The sequence below is a fragment of the Anser cygnoides genome, chromosome 5 (genome assembly GCF_040182565.1).
Source record: "Anser cygnoides isolate HZ-2024a breed goose chromosome 5, Taihu_goose_T2T_genome, whole genome shotgun sequence".
In the NCBI taxonomy this organism is placed as follows: domain Eukaryota; kingdom Metazoa; phylum Chordata; class Aves; order Anseriformes; family Anatidae; genus Anser; species Anser cygnoides.
The window spans coordinates 27,930,025-27,953,089 of record NC_089877.1 but is presented as its reverse complement, the minus strand read 5'-3'; the positions used below and the strand labels follow the sequence as shown (position 1 = coordinate 27,953,089).

General features: G+C 34.8%; 1 protein-coding gene across 6 annotated transcripts in view; it reads left to right on the top strand.

The window, feature by feature from the left end:
- The window catches only part of FSIP1 (fibrous sheath interacting protein 1), an 84,772-nt gene that overhangs the window by 28,587 nt on the left and 33,120 nt on the right, over positions 1–23,065 (top strand). The gene's annotated exons all lie outside the window — the stretch shown is intronic.

Below are 23,065 nucleotides of genomic sequence, written 5' to 3'. Positions count from 1 at the left end.
AAAAAATCATTACATAATTAGAACAAGTACATCACATCATGTCCTTATTGCTACTTTTACTCAAAAGTGGGTAGAGAGAAGTCAACTTAAAATCTAAGAGGATCCTATCATTATCCTAGTAGGCAGAAATTGTTTAGTCCTAAGTCATAGAGTCAGGACTAACAAGTCTGAACTTGCAGAACTATGTGCCTCTCTCAAGTAGAAGATTACTATTCTTTTTCAGTGAGTATAATTTATTACATTACTCTCAAGTTACAATAAGGAAATATAACTTAAAAAAATGGTGGCAGGGGAACCTCAAGGACTTCAAGAATTCTTTTAAATCCTTTTTGACATATACATTGTAAATGTACTGTTTAATCTGTGCTGTTTAATCTTAAAGAGCTATAAAACAATCTATACAGAGGAGAATTAGGGAGAAAATAAACAAAACATTCTAAAGCAAATGAATTAAAAAGAAGAGTCCTAAGATGGTACAGTTGTCATTTGGTCTGAAAGCTGATATTGGCATTTGTTTATATGTTGAATCCCTCATAGATCTTTTGAAGAGCACAGAAAGAAAATCTCTAAATCTTTTTTTTTAATAACTTTGAACAAAACTTTGAAGGTTTGTCTTATATAAGATCCAATGAAACTGCTGAGGGCTCAAAAGAACATTAGGGCATTACTGAGCTGCCACTAGCAGTCAAAAACTGGATATATATGCAGATTTTTAAGATTTGAACATGTTTAGTGTTAGGTTTCTGCTTTGAGATTGGAAGGCTTTTGTTTCTCCATAGAAAGTGCTATGTGGGGAAGACAAACTAATTCAGCAGTGTATGAGAAACTGGCTTGAGGTGAAAGCTGGCACGGGTAACATGATAAAGCAAATTTTTACTACAAACTCTTTTGCTACATTAGCAAGAGGTATCATTATGGTTAATTGAGATGAAAGAGCTGTGCAAATGAGGAAGGTGGTGACTGGGGACAGTGAGCATGGGTGAACATTTGAAGTTCCAGCTGAATATGAGAACACATCTCTTTCTCTGAGGGTGACTGAGCACTGGAACAGGTTGCCCAGAGAGGCTGTCGATTCTCCTTTTCTGGAGATATTCAAAACCCACCTGGATGCCATCCTGTGCAACGTGCTCTACGCGGCTCTGCTTAACAGGGGCTGGACTAGATGATCTCCAGATCTAGATCCAGATCTAGAATGGCCAACCTCGGCCATTCTGTGATTTACCAAGGGTTACGTCATGCTTGATGAACCTGATTGCTTTCTATGATGAAATGACTAGATCTACTCAATAAGCTGGAGGGCAGGACTGCCACTAAGCAGGATTTAGGCTGGAGGAGAGGGTTTACAGGAACTTTAAGACATTCATCAAGGACAAATGCAGAGTTCTACACTGCAGAGGAGCCTCTCCCTCCAACAAGCTGAGCTGGAGTCTGACTGGCTAGAGAGCAGCCCTGTTGAAAAGGACCTGCTGTAGTTGTGGACGTTAGGGCAGCACGAGCCAGCAGAGTTCCCTGCAGGGATGAAGGGTAACAGCCTACTTGGCTATGGCAACATGAGCATAGTCAGAAGATTAAGGGAAATAATTACTTCCCTTTAATTAGTACTCATGAGACTCTACCTAGAGTATCACATCCAGGACAGAGCTGTAGTATCTTTACTGATATACGTTGTGGGAGAATGAGATATTGTTCATAAATTGAAATGGGGAGTTTCCAATTGTATTTAAAGGGAAAAAAATAGCTCTGAGTTAATTAAGAATGGGAAGCAGGTTGCATGGAGAGACTGTGAAATCTCCATCCTTAGAAATTTTGTGGACCTGCCTGATCAAAGCCATAAACCATTACATCTGATCTCATTGCTGACCTTGCTTGAAGCAAGAGGTTGGACTGGAGATCTCCTGACAGCCGCTCAACCTGTTGATTTTTTTGCTCCTACAAGGGAAAGGATCTGCACGTTTCTCAGGTAGTAATCTTTATTATCACTGGATTTAAAGAAAAACAGTAAATTTTTAATGACTGTATATTGTATAAATCAATTTCTTGTGTGTAGACCAAAAATCCCTGTAGTCCACCTTTGGCTTTTGGATGTCCTTATTTCAGTAGTGGGCTTTCATTCTGCAGATCAGTTAGGATAAATACTATTCCCTACTAGTCTTTGCATTGAAGGAAAAAAAACAGTGGTCAATTAGCATGCATTCTTCCAGGTATCAGTTCATTTTGTGTATTTACAGAGTATGGGAACAAGGCTTCAGACAAGGAGGCAGTCTCGGTTTAGAGACTGTTCACTCACGTGTGTGAAATTTACAGTAAGTCAGTGTATTTAGCTCTTATCTGCTCAAAGTACCAAAACTTCCTTTTAATACACCGCTCTATCTACTATGCAACTGTTAGTTAAAACATGGGAGGCAAATAACTAGAGGAATTCTGTGGAACTTCAGTATATTGAATAGGTTAATGGGTCAGCAGATAAAATAAGTCTGTATACTGTCATCGTTTCCTGTTCATTGACCTTTATATCACCTTTTGTCACTACTGACCTTGGTAATGGGACAAACACAATCTGAGGAAATGCGTCTGGGAACTCTGTGCTGGTCTACCACATGCCTGGGAAATGCGGTGGGCTGCTGACTTATTCAAGTATTTTGAATATCAATGTTCCAAGACTTGATAACAGTATTTTTTGGTATCAGCCTGCAGGCAAACATTTGCAACATACTGGACATTTATCCTTGGCTAGAACGTGTGGGCATTTAGAAGTCTAAACTGAAAGACTGTAATATTTATTTACAGTGTTAAAAAACACAAAGTTTGTCTGTACCGGTGTAACTCATGGCCAGGCTAGCTTTGCTGCACGCTATGCAGCACCTAGTAAGGCTTAAGGGGACATAACGTGTATTGCCATCAGCTCTTGCTCTGTGCTGTGAGATCATAGCATATGGATATGAAATATTTGTGTATAAGGTCTTCTGTGAGATACCTTTGGAGGGTGAATGAAGCACTGCTTCCAGAAGATACTTATTTTTTAGTTTCATGTCCTTGATGCCATTTAGTCTTATTTCTGGAAAATATAGTTACTACTAAGGAAGATTTAGACAGAACAGCATGGTATTATGATGCAAGCTACATAATTGGCTATATTTTTTTTTCTAATTTGTTGTGAGAGTGTGTGCATCCAATCTATGTAAGTTAGCAAGCAGGTGTTATTTTCAGAGTCAGAATGCCTAAAATCGGTTAACTTTTATGCAGTATGGACTGGGTGCCTTGATTATATACCAAAGTAATATTTTGGCCATCAATTCTGTATCAACATTAGCAGCAAAAGTGGTCTCTGCCTAGAAACTGTGACAGAAATCTGATCTGAATGATTGGGGTGAGGGGCATGTATGTAGATGTTATGTTTCCTGAAAAAAAAAGTCAGTATTTTAGGAAATACTGTTTGAGGTTCAATAGGTGGCACTCTTCACTGTATGTCAGCAGAGGAATGCCTGGGCATGGTTCTAGGGAATGTTACACTGGTGAAAACGTCATTTCTATGGTGTAAAATACAGGTTGTAAGAGATTTTGTCTCACTTTTGGCACGATACCAGGTGTGCAGCTTCTAACACTGCTGTTTTTCTAGCTTAGCCAATTCAATTGTGTTAAGATTCATGTTGTATTTAAAGTTCTTCTTTACTCTTTCCTAAACTACTGTAATTCTCTGTGTAAAACTAGAAATAAATTCTCTGCTCTGAGTTGAGGAGGTGATTTGTCAGAAGTTAGGAATGTTATTTCTGAATGCACGGTTGTATTGGACTTTATACTTTTAAAACAGAATATTTTACAAATGTCTGAGAGAGAACTTTTAACAATTTATTTAAAAAAATCCATCAGATAATAATTATTTTTTTTGTTTCCTATGTGGAAATAATGGATAGATTAACTAGCAGAATTTAGCTGTATGTATTAGGTAGTAACTTGCAGTAGGTATAAAGTTAACTTCACAAAGTTTTGTTTTTGCTGGGGGAGAGAATGCTGTGTTTCTTCCACTACTGCAATATGAAGAAATTGTTCAAATGGATTTGTACAACTGTAGCTGTACTCTGACCCCCTCTTCATGAGGGAAGAATACATTTGTAATATTTCTGGAGGAGGCTATTTAGTAGGCACTGGCTTCTGAAATTATAACATTTATGGATGCCTCCACAACACCTTACCTCATATATGCTGTTAGACTTCATGGTTTCAGCTGAGTCTGGGACCAAGACCACAAAACAAGGCTGGAAAATGAGACATTAATATACTTTACGATCAATACCAAAAACAAACAAACAAAAAAACCAAAAACAAAAAACAGAAAATCTTCTGAACTGTTAGGCCTGAAGTAAAGAAACTAGGGGTTTTGCAATCTGAGATCCTCCTTTACTTCAAAAAAAATTGTCTCCAGTGAATTAATATACCAAAGAATGTATTGTATGCATTCATGTTGAAATGTATTGTGAAATTTCAATCCAACTGAAATGTATCTGTACCGTGGTTTCTGGGCCCTTGTTGAATTTCTTTTAGGTTTTAGTTTGACCTTAGTTCACTTGTTCTTCATTTGAAACCATGGCTGACTCTCTGCACATTCTTTCATCTTTCAGTTTCCTGGAAACCATTGAGCTTATCTTTGTTTGGTGAATTCCATTGTTAACTGCTGCTTCAAAAAAAAATGTTCAGCTGCCAAATGCGTGTTGCTGAGCATTAATGAAAAGAATTTTATATGGAAAGAATAATAAATGTAGTTATTTTTCAATTGAGGCTTCTACTAGTTGGCCATTTGTGATCTAGTAGCATATTTGGTGATGTGCTGAATTTCTTCATAGAAGATATATTTAAACCTACTATGTCCAAGCAAGCCTTTAAGTAACACAGTTTCACCTTTGCTGTGTTATAGGGATGTTTAATTCAAATGCCTCACCCTGGAGGCTCATTCCTTCCTGCCAAAAACTAGCCACAGATGCTTGTTTTAGTGTTTTTGTTAAATATATAAATTCAAATATATTTAAAATATATATCACAACTGCACATAATTGTGTACACACACATGTGTTACCTCTTAGCATGACTGAGATAGTGGTACCTACTTAACAAAAAAAAAAAAAGTCTTCTTACTTCCAGTAAGTTCTTTTAAACCGTAAGTTAAATTTAGTTTGCTTAATTTTAAATTTAGTATCATCAGATGTCCGTACATCGATAGTAATTTTTTTTCCCCAAGTTTAGTCAATATGGTGGCAAAGCACAATGTGTGATTGTTAATTATCCAGGTGTTTTTTCATAGAATTTGAAAATTACACATACTCTGTTCTCTGAATAGCTGAATGTTGCAGGAAGTTAAGCAATTGGTATAGGTGGTGCAGAATGAAAACAGAAAATCAGTATTGATGTTGTCAAGTAAAATTACCTGCAGGAGCTCAGCCAAAAGGCATGATAATGTTCTTTGTGGTGCAGGAAAATGCATATCTGTGAGGAAGGAAATCACAGGATAAAATTAATTATTGTTTATTGCTAGAGAAGATCTCTCAAACCATTTCATGGCTGAACCTGCATAAGGATAACAACAATTGTATATATAATTTTATGCCAGCTTTTCCCCTGAAACTGACTGAATTCAATGCACCTAACCATGTGTCTGCACTAGACAAATTCCGAATGAGGTGAATAATTTGTTCCTTACTTCTGCCATTTAATGGGAAGGAGAGGGCAAGATAAAGTCCTTCCATTTATTTGGAGAACAATTTGTCAACTGTACAATCCTGGAATATGGTTTTCTATCACAGTGTCTTTGCAAAAATTCATTGCTAAGACTTTTGAACACAGGACCATAGTCTATGGTATCATAGTTGTTGTTGTTTTTTAATTGTTTGTTTTCTTTTGACTACTTTATGCATTGTTAGCCCTTGTAGGCTCTTCCTGTGTGCTGTGCAGTAACATATAAATAGTAAACATCTTTCTTAGTTCACATAATACCATGTAATGTGCTAGTTTCTCTATAAGTTTATGTTTCTCCATACGGGTAGATCTTTTTTACTACAGCATTCGTATAATACATACTTAATTTTACCTAATAAAGTTAAAAAGGACCACTTTTCTGAAGGTTGCGGTGTACCACTGTTATTTTGTTATTCCTTCAGAAACTATCTAACAGGTGCTAAAGTTGCCTGCTAAATTATCACTAAGCTTCAAAAAGATCTTGTTCATTCAAGTTTTAAAATAATTAATTGTCACCGTGATTCTACAAAATTGTTTCAGAATGAAAAGTCATAGTGTTTTCATCTGGAAGAAAATATTAGTATGAAATCTAAACGTCCTTCATTTAACACCTACTATACACACAAAGAGAGCAAAGTTAAATAACATTAATAAAAGGTAAGTTTTTCACTCATATGATTAAAATACATTTCCAATCTCTTGATTGTTCTTCACGGTATTATTGACAAGAATGAAGCAGCTGTTAGAAGTGTTTATAATAAACAATTTGAAAACAATATATTGCGCTACAACTTAATATAATGCCATATATGTTGTATATATAATAAATATTTAATACCAAATTATATAAAATATTAATCAGTTAAAATCTTAATGACGGTTCTATTTTGTATGGAAAATATATTAATATAATATTTACCTAGATGCTGGAGCCAGTTAAATTAAATAACATCCATGCAAAGGTAAGTAACATTGTGAACTTGCATCAAAGGTTCTCAGAAATATTAGTTAGGTGTTGACACTGTGTATGAAAAATCATTGCTTGAATATGATACCTGCAAGGAGACCTAATTTAAATATAATTTTATTTTCTAGATAAGAATGTTCAAATTCTCTCTTGATGTAATGTGATTTTCCTTATCCCAAAATGTGGTTTTTGACTGTATTAAGGAAGAGTCTGCTAATTGTTTCTACCAGAATGTGTAGAAGAAAACTGAGAAGCAGCTCGCTTCCCATACTTCTCTCAGCTGCTTTTGAACAAAGGAAGTCTTTTGTCTGTTTTATCCTCTAGCCACTATATTTGTTCCCATTCTCTTTCCCAATGTCTTCCATATAATCTCATTTTATTCTCTAGAGTTGACCTTTCTTTCTTTTCTTTTTCTCCTATATATTATGGTGTTTGCCATCTTAAAACAGCAAACAAACCATCTTTGACTACTCACCCATCTCTAAATTCATTGTAGTGCTATTTATAGCCATTGTCTAAAAGCTCCTCCAGTTTCATGTCCTTGACATAAATTTAAATTAACTGTATCTATGCTGCTTTCCTAGTTATCTTTATTTATAAATGGAATTTGACACCATCAAACGGATTGTTACTAGAAATGTATTTTGTCATAGGTGATGACAGAATTTGCAGAAACTAATTTGCTTGTATTCTATTATATTCTTCTGTGCTGTCATAAATACCCTCTGTTCTCACTGACCTTGACAATTATAATGTAACAGTGTTCCTGTATTTGCTTTTTTATTTATTAATGATTGATGATTAATAATCTATCTGGGTAGTACATAGCATAAGATTTACATCACTGAGATGTGGTTGTCCTACTGAGGCAAGAAGAAGTTGTTTGCCTGTTGTTACAGTCCTCTGCTGGCAAATTTAGGAGTTCTTCATTCTTTGCTGCCAGTTAGCACTATTCTTTAATCTCTGTTGGAAAGAAAACTTGTTTCTGTTGGCCTGCTTGCACCCTGTGCACTAAGGAGGAATAGTCAAGGAAAAGCCTCTGTTTCTCTGCAAGTGTTGTAGGGAAAGGCTATATTTGTCCTTTTGCCCTAATACATCACATTCAGAATGAGAGAAGTGTAACAGGGCTGGTGTGGAGAAAACCTTCTGCAACATGTATGTAGGTACAGGATATCCTTTATGGGTGAGTGTTAAGGTCTTGATCATTCATTAAGTAGCAGATAGCTGCAACCTTCTGTCTTAGGGCTGATGGTTATGTAAGTCAGAGTCTACAATAAATGTCAACATAAAAGAAATTCTGTGGCTGTAAATGTTCATGCATGTGTGCCTGGATGTCTGCATGTACAAAGTGTGTAGCAGAACTTGTAATCTTGAGTCATTTCAACTTGTTAGGACAAGATGGATGTGTAATCAAACAGCAGTTGTAAATGTGGAGGATGTAAAGCACATAGCAGATGCACAGGGTGCTGATACTCTTGTAAACTACGTCAAACTATTTGACAAACACATGGGGTTACTAAGCCAAAAGCCTCTTAAGTATGCTACCAGGATGTTAACTTTTATTATAAATATCTGTAATGTTGGTGTTGACATCTCATGTATTTCAGTTGAAGCTGTATAATCATTTATGTATTTTCGGAATGATTCTTATAAGTATACTTATATTTCATTAAATGTATCATAAAATGGATATTACAATTAATATATTAATACAAACTGATGGCATACTGTGATACATCTGTTAATCAGTTTTACGAAAAAGCTCAGTTGAAAGCCAGTATTTCTGTGTGTTTTTGTTGTCGCTTTTTTTTTGGCTTCTAGAAACACTTTCATGAGGTGACAACAGCAGTATTTCTAACAAGAATGTAATACTTTTCTTTTCAGAAACATTGTAATCCTGTTTACAGAGTCCAAGAAAGTTGGTTTGAGAAAAGCTTTGGAAGTTTAGCCTCATTGATATAAATAGTCTAATTACACAGCATGTTTTTTGTCATGTTGCACAGTGCATACCAGCATCAAAAAATACTTAGGAAACTGGGCTGTTCCCTCTCCAGAAAATCTTCACCTAAAATATTTTCTCTTATTAGGAGTCTGAAAAGCTAAAAGCATACACATTTTAATGGAAAAATTACGTAAATACGTAACCTTTTGTTACATATGGTTGCTAGTTTGGCAGAGTTGGGCATCTCATGCCTGAATCTGTTTTCCGATTCCCAGATTGTGCATTCCTGTGCATTGCTGGGCTGTGTTTGCTAGAAATGCTCAGCGCGTGCCAACACATCCAAGCAGCCATAAGTAGAAAGCATACTACCAATCACGGTCATGATTATGCCTCTTCTTTCAGAAACAACCTAGAAAGTTAGCATCTGTCTTAGAGTTCTTCTCTTTCTTCAACCCCAACAATTTTCATCTCAATAGCTCTAACTCCATTCTCCTTGCCACAAACGAGTGACCCACCCCCTACATCATGAAGTTTGAAGGGAGGAAGGACGTTGCTGGAGGAAATTAAGATAATCATTAAGGAACACAAAATTCAGGGCCAAAACAGCATAAGTTAGAAGGACGTTATCTCTCTAGCCTAGCAGTGGGCAGAATGCTCTTCTGGAAGAAAGGAAGCTAACATTATGAACAGTGCATCATATATACTTTGAGATTCTTTCATGGAAAATGTATAAACAGATTAGTGTGATGGGACTAGGAACATCCTTTTTGCAGAAGGATGAATTTTGTTTTCCACAGTACTTAGTTTCAGGGCTGTGGTGAAGAGTTTTTATTCAGGCTTGCTTATTCCTTATCATTGAGGTCTCTGCTCATGAAGAGGGATAGTAGACTGAGACTTTCTGGACATGTACTTTAGAAACTATGAAAGGCAAGTGTAATTGTCTTTACACAAATTGATTGCCAAATAACACAATCAATTCTTTTCCCCAAACACAAAATGCAGTCAAAATTAAACACGCCTCCATACAAAGAATCTCCCTTTTATGCCCTTTGTGACCACCTGTTTGTTAGAGCATCTCTGTATTCTTCATATAATTGTCTTCTTTGTGACATGCAGGAAGTTCCCCATCCCTTTCTGGTGGGATCTAGTCATTGTTGCATATGCAACATACGTATGGGCGCGTAGTCTTTTCTGTGTGCACTGCTGGTAGTCTTTGGTTAGACGTGAAAGGCTATAGACATTTCTCTGAGTGAATTTATCTTCTCTAATGCCCTATTGCGAAGTAGGATAATATAACGTGGTAGAGATGTACATATGTATTGAATATTAAAGAGTATATTTTTGCTAAAAGAATGTTTAACTTTCAATGTTCTGAAAGGTTTCACTTTCTGAGGTGTTCCTGGAAAAAAGATGAAAATTGGGTAAGTGCTTATACAAACATGAAAATATGATTCTAGCAGACGTTGTTGTTGTTGTTGGTTTTATTCCTGTTTGCTTTTCTCTCTGTAAATCAAAGCTTTCCTGCAAAGAAATCTGAAGGGAAAGTACTGTATCTCAGCAAGGAGCCCTTATTCTATGGGAAATGAACATATCATGCCTGTCATCTGCTATAGGTTTAAGTGTAATAGAAACTATTAAGAAAGTGCAGGAAGTTCCTTGTTCCTGAGGACCAATCCACAGGACTTCATCCTTTTTGTTGAAGCTATGTGTATTACTGTCTAAATTTCATAAAATCTTCTTATGGAAGAAGTGTTTTTCCAGTGCAGGTTTAGCAGTCAGTGTTCTATCAAAAAAAAAAAAAAAAAAAAAAAACAAAGCTAAAGATTCTTACATTTCTTACATTAGGATAAGATGGCTTGTTTATAAATATAGCACTTTTTGGAAATTATCATGTGTTTAACAGTTCTGCCTACCTGTGTGATTGGGAAAGTAATTAGAGTTGTTTATTGCTAGAATTGTCACTGTCATGTGATATCTTGTACTAATTTGTCACTCAAGTTAATTGGGGAAGTCAAATCTAATTTGCATTCTGACAAGTGTTTTTATTACTATTGTTTTGATGAATGAAGCTAGAAAGCAGTACTGAGGAAAGTGACTACAGAGCAATAGCAAGAGCAGCAGAGAATTTTTAGAGTAATAAAGCAACAAAAGAACAACTACTTTCTTGGTTTTGTTTATAATGGAAGGCACTGTGGACTTGTAAGAGTATTTTGAAGTACAGTGCCATGATGGTTTCTGGGTACTTTCTCTGGAAGATATGTCTTTAATTAATTCAAACTTACATAGTAATAATAAACTTGAAATAAGTGCATTCAAGGAAGGGCAAAACTCCTGTAGAGAACGTGTAGAGAGTATGGCCTGATTTGTAGAGAAAGATGAGATTTAACATTTATGGATGTATTCATCAAACTCTTCATGAATGATACATATAAAGTGTAACCTATAAATAGATTAGGAGTGTAGATGTGAAGTGTGGAGAGAAATAACTGGTGTGTAGTGAATTCATGCAAATATAACATGCAAACTTAGTAACAAGCTAGCATCTTTCCAGTCGTAAACGGTAAGGAAACTGAATTCTCAGTGTTTGCATTTACTGTATGAATAACTTTGATAGCAGGTATATTTGGTCTCACTACCACAAGACTTTCTGTTACTGTCCAGTTTCTGAAATTGAAAGTGTTGGTTGTTTTTCAATATATATACATGCCAAATAATTTTTGCTTGGAGGAGGAGGAGGACTGATTTACTCCATATGAATTTATCTTTTGGTATAAGTTCCAATACATAAATGGCGTATATAAAATATATACAAAATATGTGTGTTTACATGTACACACAAAAATATATACAAATATATGTATACAGCATATATTTATGCTATATATATATATAAAGAACACAAAAGTTTTATAATATATATTTTATATGGAGAGATCAGCAGGAAAATGAGCTAATATGAAAATTTAGACTCCCAACATTAATTGTATATTTATATTCTCATAAAAAATAACAGAACACTTATTAGTGATAAATGATTGAATTTGTTTTATTATTACATGGTATAGGACTTGAGATTTTTTTTTTGAGGAAGTGTTGTTTGATAAAAGGATGTTCTTGATATGAAAAGTCACATCTGTATCTCACTTGTTTTATTGCCAGGGGTTTGCAACACCATTTAGCTACAGAGAAAAGTGAGTGAGTAAATCTTTTAATTAACCTCCATGATTATGCATCACGCTCTCTTCATTAAACGGATCTAACAGGGAGAAAAGCCAGTTGTTTCTAATAATTTTCTGGTTCTTTTGTGGTTTGTATACTTCAGTGTTCTGAAGGTCAGATAGAACTACCAGACCATAAAATCCAGCCAGCGAGAGATCTGGAGCTAAGAGAGCTCAAGGATTTATTAAGTGATGTGAAACTCTATTGTTTTGTGCATGTGTTACATAATTGCTGTCAATGCAAGGCTGTTAAAATTCCCTGCTAGTAATAACACGAATACCATTTTATAGCTTCAAGAGGAGATAAAAGAAGTTTCTTAGTCAGCACTTCAACAATATCACAGCACATGTCAGTTTTATTATTGTGGGGCCTTCAGTTTTGGCAGATGCTCTCCATTCTGGCTGTGGTGTGGTAATTACCATATAAATTAAGCAGTGAAGTAAGCTGAGTGCAGCCTTATCCCTGCTGCCTGTAACCAGGTTGCAAGTGCTGCAGTGTGAAACAGGCATAATTCAGGCTGATTATATTTAGAAGGCCACGTTTGAAATGCTGGGCCTTTATCTCCATTCAAGTCAATTTTAAAAGTAAATTGAAGCTGTTTAGTTGCTGTGCAAACAGAAGGATCATTCTTTCTCCACAAGGTACTCTCCATAATAACATTCCAGGAATTAGTTTAATCCACCCAGGTTTGATTCATAGCCGCTAATTATATTTCAGCATACATTCTAATGCTTCAAATTATATGTGTCCTTACCTTAATGAGTTGTAACTAGTCCTTAAAATGGGAGCTTTGCACTTTCCTTTTGTATCATAACAGGCTTTACTTTGAGATTTTATGGGATTAAACTACTATGGAGAGTCTAGTTAGGATAGTGAGCTGAATTGGGTAATGGAATAATTTTCTTTTGGTTTGCGTGTGTGTTCTTAATTCAGTTTAATTCTGATCAGTTGGGAAGCATTGGAAATGTTTGTATCAAGAGTCCAAATGCAAATTACTCAGATGATAGGGAGAAACTAGACGTTTTCTTCCATGTGTTAAGTAACTGAATGTGTGAAGAGTGTGTAAAGAAAATAAAGATAATGTGAACACCTGGTGCTTTTTAAAATCAGAAAAATAATGTTGGAAAACAAAAGCCTCAAAAGAAAAAAATGGTGCTACATAATCTTTTTTTTTTTTTTTTTTCTCAGTATTGTATTTCACAAGTCAAAGCATTTTGGAGAGCTGTGTAAATTATGCATGATGTCGTGGACACAAAGTAACATGGCCGGTGTTTGTCAGTGAGCTGTTGATAAAGCTGATGACATTACAGTCTTTCAATAAATTCTCCTTTTAAATTTGATATCATGAAAAGAGCTAGAGCAGCAATTCATTCCATCAGTGTGAGCATACAGTTAATTATCTTTTGCTTTACTAGGCTATTTTCTCTATACATAAAATGTGAACCTGCAAAACTATTTGCTGCTTAATAGAAAACTGTTCTGATCTTTTAGTAGGGAAGAAAGTAAAATAAGGGATTTTAACTTTTATGTTTACCTTTCACCCCCCAAGGAGAAACCTACAAGAAATTATTTGAAGCTATTACATTTATAAAAAATATCCTTATTGTATGCAAACTTCAGAACTAGATTTTCTATCTTCTCCGTTTTCCAGATGCTTTTGGAATAAAACCTAGTTTTGGTGATTTTTTTAAGCGGAGAAGTTGGATTTCCTTTAACATTCTTCACATGGAACTGGCATGGTAAACAGAGAAAAAGAATTGAAATCATAGGATTCATAATCTTTAAATAATATCAGAATTGTATTTACCTGTGGTGGAAATGAACACCAACATCAGAACCAGTTCCAGCTCTGCTAATGTATTGTTCTTACCAAAGCTGCTCTTTGGAGTCAGGTATTTCTTTTTCAGCTGATTGTATGCTCTTTTTTCTTTTCTTTTTTTTTTTTTGTTTGTTCTTTGTATCTTAAGCTATGCATTGCTTAACAGTTAATTTACTTGTTTTTCTAACCCACAAGTTTAGGTAGCTTCATGAAGAACTTTGATATGCAGATAGATGGTAGATGATGTTAGATGACTTCATGTGTTTCCTATTTTTTTCTTGTTTTAGTAAGGCCTTTCTGAGAAGAAGAGAAAATCTGTATGTGTATCATTGTGTACATTGTTATTAAGTGTTACTGGTTAAATTGCCTTCATTAGGGCTGTTTTGGATTTGCATTTTCTCAAAGATTAAATCACTTAAAACATGCCATAATCCCACATAATCTTTAGAGAATTTACATAGGAATATGAGTGGTCGTGGGGATCTGCCTGGGCAGAGTCATTTGAAAATTTAATGCTGAAGTTACTACTCAGTTTTGATACTCAAACCTCTCAGTAAATGCTTAGTTTAAGCATCTTTGGAATGCCTGGTGTGGTAAAACCTTTGTGCAAGATCCAGCTAACAATCATTGAAAACAATGACTTGATGCTGAGAATACAGGAAGGGAAGACTTTGGTTAACCATTAAAGATGCGTCGCAGTTAAAGTTTGATACATTGTCAAACCTGCTTCACAAGCAAATACATACAACAAAACTACTCCGAACTACTAATTATATTATACTACTTAACTTATTATTTGGATTCTTGCCAGGTAGAAGATGATTACTTTAAACCTTACTTGTTCATGGCTGACTTCCCTGTAATCCTGGGGGCTAATAAAAAAAAATAAAAATCATGGGAAGCAACATTTCATGGGAAAAATGTGCTTGACAATTGTCAAACTTAATATTGCTTGGGGAAAAACTGCATTCCACATCCATCCTTTCACTCCTAAATATTATTAGTTCACTAGTCATTCAATTAGCAAAAATACTTGTAAATACAAGTAAAATGCTTGTTACACCTGACGCTGTTGCACTGAGTATTTGATGTGAGAATCCAAGACATTGATAAAACCAATTACAGTATCTCCATAGACTGGATTATGTGGAAAGTGCTCTTAACACCTTTACCTTGTTTTTACTTTCTCTAATGTATCTCAGGCTTTTGTTTGTATTCTGTTTATTATTATCTGTAGTGCTTCTCTTTGTCTCGTGTGTGAGTGGACCAACCAAACTAAGCAGGGCAGTGGTAGCTCTCAGTGCCTACTGGTAGAGTTAGGAGGCTACTGCGTGTGGTTCCTTACTGTTACTCCTATGTTTAGTCAGTTTTGAACACGGAATAATATTGGTTACTTTTATAAATTCTATTGGGCATGCAAATAATGGAAAATAAATTTCTCTGTAAGGACAACAAACCTTAATGTGAAATTTGAGTCTTGATTTTATATCTTTCCTTCATTTTATTTCTAGAGCATAGCATGCGGCAAGCACTTTCCACTTCATTTTGTTCTTAATCTTCCCATTTCAATATGTCTCCCAAACTGGTTTGCCTAGTAATAACTTCTTCGAAACTACGAGCTGCCAGATGTGCAAACATCTGCAAACATATTATATAATCATATAAACTTTAAGGTTAGGTTAACGGGCAGTGTTGTATAACTTTGGTACAGGATACCAGAAACTTATGCAGAAATACAGTGAATTTGTTTTGATGAAAGCTAGAGAGAACAGTCAAATTGTGTTAAATCATCTGCATACATCTTTAATACTGTAATACAATGAAACTGCTAATGGCTTTAAGAAGAGATTTAAGAGGGAAGAAGCAGGTAAAGACAATATACTGTAGGAATAATATAATATGCAAGACTCAAAACTTCTGCCCTTTCTTGGAGTTTTTGTGGTATAGCGATCTAAGTTTTGAATGTAGTGATTTTAACAAGGTTGGTCCAGCTGAACTGGCTAAACATTGTCTTACAGGACAGCATTTCAAGTGCAATATAATTAATCATTAGCACAACTTTGTGAAATTAATGCCTCCTGCAATGAGTTTGTTTCATCTACACAACAGCCTGTTGTCAGCCACAGCTGAAAACTGTAGGTAGTTTCTCCTTTGAAACAAAACATTAAATTCTTGGTTACTTGTTATTGTAAGTAAAATAAAAAAAGAAAACTTTTTAAAATTGCACTTAATACAGACTGAAATAGCAAGAATGTTCTTTAAATGATTCTTGCAGTCATAAAGTGTAAAATGCTTTAAAATAGTTAACATGCATATTTCAACTTGGTGGACTAGTATTACATTGGCACAAAAAAATGCAGTCTGCAAATAATTAAACAATAATTAAAACAAGAAGAAACTAGATCTCTTTTAGTGCTGGGATCATACTTTGGAAAGCTGATGTTCTCTCAGCCTTTTTAAATCTCTTTCTATCAAGGAGCCCAAACTTACTTGTACTGCCAGTTCCTTCACAGAATACCTATGTACAGAAAGCAAAGTAGCTTATGCATATGCTCTACTCTGAGCATTAGGGAGGTGCCAGGTAAGTTCAGAGATGGAGAGTCCTTAAATAAGATAATTTCTAAGCCCATGTATTCATGTTTTCCATTGGCAACGTAAATCATAACAAGAACAATGACTGTAGAAAACATTGATGTTACATGAACAAGTGCACAGTGCAAGTAAATGGAATTAATTTAGTTTAGAGTAGCCATAATCCTGCATGTACCTTCAGGTGCTGTCCCTGAATGCTGATGTTTGTCCTGGGGCATTGAGTTACCTGAAAAGTATACAAAAATTCATACAGTTTCATCCTTTCTTCTTGAAATGTTCAAGTTTGCTGCTCAAGTCTAAGTCAATTTAATGTTCTAAGCTAAAGGCAGTCATAATCTATGCTCTTTACAACCATTAGTAACATAAAAAATTCTGTCAGACTGATATTACCAATTTACTTTCTGAAGGACTAGAAAGCAGAATGCTGTCCTTTCATTTAGAGCAGAGTACTGTTTTTCTACATTTTGAGTACAGGATGAGTATTATTGCTTGGATAAAATAACAACTCTTCATTCTCAGGCCCATCTAGTTTTGAGGAATGTCATTTATGTGGTAATTTCCTTTAGCATTTATTGCCTGTCTAAATCTTGAATGGAATATATTACCTGTGGCATAGATTTTAAAATAAGTTCATCTTGAATACCTCTTTAGGGGAAGGTGGGGGTGGGGGGGAGGGGGAAAGACTGATGTTTTACTGCTGCTTCTGCTTTCTTAAAAGTTTGTAAATTAGTGATTCAGAATTACTGTTTCTTTTGAAAATGAATACTTTTATTTAGGTATAAATATAGAATCACACAATGATCCCATAAAATGGGCCCCTAAAGACCACCTTAGTTCTAACCCCAACGCACTGGACAGGGATGCTGACCACCAGACCAGGTTGCCCAAAGCCCCATCCAGCCTGGCCTTGAACAACTCCAGGGATGGGGCATCCACAACTCGGGGCAACCTGTGCCAGGGCCTCACCACCCTCTGAGAAAGGAATTTCTTCCTAACGCCTAATCTGAACCTACTCTATTTTAGTTTAAAGCCATTACCCCTTGTATTATCGCTACACATCCATGTGTAATAATCTTTACAGCTAAACCAGCTAATTGTTTAATGGGTTCTAATCTTTATGGATTTTGGAACAGTTTGTCATAAATGCTCAAACTGGAGAATCAAGAGCCTTGTTCTTTGTTTTTGTTGTTATTACTAGAGAGTTAAATATCTATTTGAAAAAGAAGATTCCAAATCAATTTATTTTTTCTGGAAATGTTTATTATCGTCTTCATATATGTTTTGTGTTTGGGCACAGTAGTCTTCAAAATGAACTCTGGAATAGAAAACTAGTAATAACAGAAACAACAGCCTTGTCTTGGACTTCTCTAGTAGCTTGCTAGCATACAAGTTGTTTAAAACAACTTGTTAATTTTAACATCACAAATATTTTTGATCAACATAGAAAGTATCAGATACATAGTTTTGGAATAGATTGTCCAAACTCATTTGATTTTTTTTTTAAACTAGATATGTCTCTTAAAACTATTAAAATTGTTACTAGCCTGAAGATAGAAATAGTTTTCCTCTCTAGTTATCAAAGTTATCTTTCGATCTGATATTTAACAGGACCACTCATATTAAAACAAGGCAGGAAATTTCCTACGCCCATTTTCTGTGGAAGAGAAAATGATGCATACAAGTCACAGAAGTGTTTCTCTTATGTTGTTGTTTATAAAAGCAGGAGGAGGATGATGGTTTGGCTAAGGGCGCCTGAAATGTCAGTAGTTCATCTCTGGCTTTTGGCATCCTTTAATTATGACTGTAGTCTATTGGCATATGTCTGTACAAACTAGCCTTCAATAGAAAGGGAAACCTAGCAATAACTGGGGTTTTGTTAGTGCAACATGTAGACTAAACAATGAGGTGGTTAAGTGTTAGGAATTCCTGTTGGATTTCAAAGTGTTTTACTTCAGAGAAATGTTATTGAGTTCTCTTTCATACCATATATGAAAGGCATATAATAATATATATGGAGATAACTTTTCCTTAATTTTGTTTTCCTTCTCCAGAACAAACATAACAGCACTGTTTTAAAACACATGGTCAGTATTTGTATATTTGGATGTGTCTGTGGTATAGGTTGTTTCACTGATGTTTTTGTGATGTAATTGCATTGTCTATCAAACATGGAAGTGCAAGCTCACTAAAATGAGCTTTGTTTTGTTTATATCCTGATTATGTGCACATGCTTAATGATGTTCAAATGCAGAAAGAAAGCATGACGTATTTTTTAGGGTTGTCATTTTCTTTTCACTACTCACATCAGTACTATAAAACCTGATCCTGCAAGTCCATCCTTGTAGTATGAATTTAATGAAGTATTTGTAATCGAAGTTTGTGTATATTTAGGATTAGGCCTGTAATTTACATTGCTAGAAATAATAAAAATGACAGAGAAATAACATAATTCATTATCATAGCCTATACCTAGGTTAAAAAATAATAATAATTCTGGCTTAGGCCATTTCAGGGATTTTTTAAGATAGTAAAAATGCATACATCTTGTAGGAGAAAAATGTAAGTATAATTTTCTGGTTACATGTAGTAGGCGGAATACTTTGATTTTTACATTTCCTTATGTGATAATAATGTAATTTTGAACCTACTTCTATAACACTAAAAACTGGACAGAAATATTATATCAGTTCTATTTGTGAAGTTTGTGTTTTCTGGCATTTTTAAATTACCATTAGCTTAGCTTTGTACATGTATGAGTGTATTTAGATGTGCTTAGAATGCTGTCTGGGTCTTGCCTAGTCAGGCAACAGAAACCTGGGCTAAATTTTCATAACACCATCATATCAGTCAACTGAGCATAGCACACACATGCTGTGTGCAGAGTTAATTTCTCATGCAAATTAATGTTTGCATATGCATATGTACCACATTTGAGCATAGTAATGTGGAGATTTGCTTTCACAATAGAAAAGTGCTCATTCTGTATACATAATAAATTAGATGCACAGCTCTAATAATGTGAAAAGAGTTTTTACACGATGAGATGATGTGCTGCAAGGTAGCTATAACCCCTTGGGATGGCTGGCTGTGAGGCAGTGGAAACGGGACAGATTCTTCTTTGTTTTCATTTCAGTAGTTGTCGGTTGAATTCAGTAACTTTGTAAATCACACTTTAAAATTTTATTTTATTTCTTAGTCAAGAAATATTAGTCTTCTGACAATGCAATTGCTTTATTCTTTCCTGAAAAGCTCAAGCAATGATTCATACGCCTGAGTTTGTATAAGGAATAGGAAACTTTTTTTGCTGTGGGTATGTTGTTTTTCTGGACGTGGTTTGTACCTATGCTATTTAGATGTACCATTACTGTTCTACTTTGAGACCAACTATTTTCTACTTTTATGGGAAGCAGACGGAATGTCTGGAATTCCACTTACAAAAAGGAATCTGTATCCTGCTGAGTAATAGCAAGACAATTGTCTTTTTTTTTTTCCCCCCCTAACTGCAGATGTAAAATTCAATACCAAAGGCATGCAAAATATTGTAGGTGATTTGCTGCAAAGATTTAATATTGTTTCTTAAATTACATGGCTATGAGGAGTATATGTGGCTGCAGGATTAATTGCAAGAGATATAGCATAATCTTTTGTTGGGGAAATATATTTTGAAAAGTGTTTACATAAGTGTAAATCTTTAGTTTATATTGATTAACATTTTTGATTTTGTATGCTTGTTGCAGTTCATTACATGGATGTGTGCTTCCCGTAAGTTTACCAAGTTCAGTTACACAGTGACAATTGCAACACTTGGCTGAATGCATTTGGTTTATGTTGATGACAGTGGAAGCTGGAGATGCTCAGAAAATTGTTGCAAGAAGTCGATTTATCACATTCTTAAGAAATTTAAGTACATTTTTTAATGACTTAAATATCAGGCACTTCTCAAAATAGCAATGAGCCACAAATATAGGTTCGCTTGCACATTCAATTCATAAGATGTTATATGCACTGCTTATATATGTTACAGCTAGTGATGCATTATTTTAAGGAGATGACAGTTCACGAGCATCTCACCCAATAAACCCCTTGACATCTTTTTCATAAATAGTATTTTGTTAGTGTTATTTTTCTAGTTTTCAGCCTTCTTTCAGAGGAAAAACATGGTGGTAAGATGAAGATGATAAAAATATATTAAAGTAAATTCAACCCATTATTCAGCCTGCAGTTAATACTTGCTCATGTTTTCAAAGTCATGTGGATTTTGAATAAAATCAATATGAAAACTGTAACTGCATTCCAGGATTTGAACATTTTAGGAATTCATTGTTATTTTTATAATGAACTTAACTCTTAATTTTCTTCCTTAATACTTGGATTGACAGCTGAAATAATATAATCAGTTACTATGTTACTAACATTAAAAATATTTAATTGAACACCATTTTTATGTTAGCAGATACCCAATTTTAAATTTGACGTTCAGTGTATAACTTTCGACCACTTATTTTTTGTCTCTATTTGTCACTAATATTTTAAAAAAAGAAGACAATTTGAGATGTTGACTACTGTTAGGAAGCACACCATGTAAATACATGGTCCATAAAGATAAGTCTTAAATTTAGAAGCACATCTTCAGAAGTAGTTTAGTTTTTGGATGGGCAGAAGAATACTCTAATTTTTCCCATATTTGATATGTAACTTTCTGGGTTGTAGAAGTAGTGATGTCAATCTGTTAAGAACATGAAAAATTTCAAAAAAAAACAAACAAAAAACCACACACACACACAAAAAAAACCAACAACAAAACACTTGGTCTCAAGGAAATACAACTAGCAAATGCATTTTTTTCATGTTGTGAGAACTTTAAATTTTATAATATTATTACTTGTAAACTCTGGATAAAGTGCTAATACAGGATCATGATACACTACAATGCATATCGCATAAATTTTCTAATAACAACTGAGTATGTAAAATCTCTTCTTTTTTACATCTATTTTTAATAAAATCTGGTATTTTTACAAACATCAGCATTAAAAGTGTAGGAGGACAGCGCTTAATCTTGCATGAATTATAGGTTGTCATACACGTTATGACTGAAGAAACATTTGCGCTGAGTGCACACATGCACTGTTTTAAGTGGGGAAATAGGCTTTCTGATAGGCTCGAGATTTTTTAGAGGAAGTTAAGACACGTAAATCATGCTGAAGTTATTGAAAATTAGATACCTTATCAGTTTTCATATATCTTTTTGTGTAGGGATATAGTATTTGCTTTCTAGACTTCTTTCTTTCATAATGATGATTTTATTAGGACTGCCTTTACTGAATAGTCTAGACCCCTATATGCAGGTCAGAACATGGGGACTTAACTGGTTACCAGTTTGTCTCCTTTTTGTAGCTTGAGTTAACCTTCTTTGATTGCTTCCCTGGGTTTTGGCTTTTTAGATGACTTCAGGGAAAGAAATTTATTTTACTACTTTGTTTCTGTCTTCAAACCATGAGTAAATTACTTTGTTGGTAAATTGTGGTGAATAAATTCATGTGGTTAAGTCCAGAGGGAGAAATACTGTGTAGGCGGCCTTTAAAAAAAATTTTTAAAAAATGAAGCTTTTGGAGAGAATGCTATCGTATTTGTACAAAAATAATGTACACATTTTTTTTGTCTTGACTCTGTGGCTGAGGGCACACTCTTCCTGAACACTTCAGAAGTCATTTTAGGTATGAAATATCTATGAGGCACTTCTGATTGGAAGTCATCCAATAAACTCTGTGCTGTATAGGAATCCATATTAAATGTAGTTATACTACTGACTCTGGTTATTAAACGTAACATTGTCATGTTAAAAGCATTGAAGTACCAGCTAGAGTGAAAGGGAAACAAATACATCTCTATTTATCTCATTATATCTTGTCCTAGAAAAAGCACACCAGTAACAAGAGGCTCAAAACATTCATTTGGTGTGGATGTTACTGTTACATAAAATTTTCAGCATTCATGCTGTTTTCTGAAAGTTTGTTGTTTGCTTTTAGCATGTATTGCCTTACTTTTGGTGCAGGGCTGCCTTGCACACTTTGTCTTTTTTTTTTTTTTCTTTCCTGTGGGTGGCTGCAGGTGGTAAAGTAGCAGGGCAGTTTATAAGATGAGCAGAACTGTGGCTTCTGATTCATGGCTCTTGATGAAATTTTGAGGCAAATCACCTGTTTTGATGAAGTGGGAAATAGGATTATTTTTTTCCCTCTTGTTTCTCAGATTTGAGTAGTGTTGTATTTCTTAGTATCTCCCACATTCAACTTCTGTTTGCCTATTCTGATTTCCTGTTCTTTTCCCCTTCCCCTTTTTCCTCTACTTGCTTCACAGTAATGGTGGTCTCTTTTGAGCTCTTTTCAAGACATTATGATTGCAACCCACTCATCCCTTCTTGTCTTACAGTATATTTTAGTCTAGGTATTTTTATTTATATATTTTTATATATCTTTTATTTAGCACTATCTTATGCTTCATATTATCATCTTTAGTTTATGTAACTTGCCTCTTTCATCCTTGCATGTTCTAGTTTAGAGCATCCTTCTCTTCCATGTTTCCTGCAAGAAAATTCTGATTTCTAGTCTCTGTTGAAACTTCGTAGAGAAGATAGGAAGTGTAAGAATAGATGAGCAAAGTATAGAATCTCTTTAGAGCTCCTTTTCCTCTCCTTGTTGCAGAGAAGGAGGTAGAATCAGAATGGGAAATTCTTTCCTTATTCTCAGTACCTTTTTAAAAGCAGTTTTTATCTAACAGGGAAAAGCTTGTCAGTCTGTACCCA